Raw genomic sequence first — 709 nt, forward strand, 5'->3', positions numbered from 1 at the left:
GTGCGGCGGTGCCAGGGGAGGGAGAGGCCCAGATGCCCGGCCGGCCCACGGGGCCTCCCCCGTCTCCTGAGTCCCATAAAGACACAGACAGCACGGGCGGTTTAGCGAAAACAGTCATGTGCCGGAGCCCGAGCCCCAACAAAAGCCCTTATTTATTTATTTATTTAGTTCACACACTCAGATCAGCAGCCGCCTTTGTGCACGTAATTTCACACACGCAGAAGGGAGGCGGCGATGCCACGGTGCCCCCACCCTGGAGCCGGACAGCCGCCCCGCGCAGGGCTAGCGTGTCTCCGGCCGCGCATTTCCATATTTAAATTGGGCAGCAGCGTATGATTAATTAAGGAGGAAAAAGGCAAAAAGGAAGAGACGCGGTGGGGGTGGGAGCCGGATGTTCTGGGCAGCGCGCTGTGCCAAGGTGCCCGCGCAGCTTAACTCCTCCCCTGCCGGGGGGGTGCACACCCTCACCCGCCTTCGTGTATCGAGTGCCACCCCAGCTTCAAATGCTGCCCCACGTACACTCGCATCCTTGTTTCTCATTCAGAGGCTCGAGTGTGCCACGCCGGGGCTGGGAGAGACGCCCCAAAGTTCCCGCTGGGGGGCTGGACCGAGGAGACCCATGGCCGCTCCCGCACGGGCACAGACTGGCCTTGCACCCTCACCCCCCCCCCCCCCCGGGGCCGCGCGGGGGGGGGCCCCCCCGCCGCGG

The sequence above is a fragment of the Myotis brandtii genome, unplaced genomic scaffold, assembly GCF_000412655.1.
Source record: "Myotis brandtii unplaced genomic scaffold, ASM41265v1 scaffold952, whole genome shotgun sequence".
NCBI lineage: Eukaryota > Metazoa > Chordata > Mammalia > Chiroptera > Vespertilionidae > Myotis > Myotis brandtii.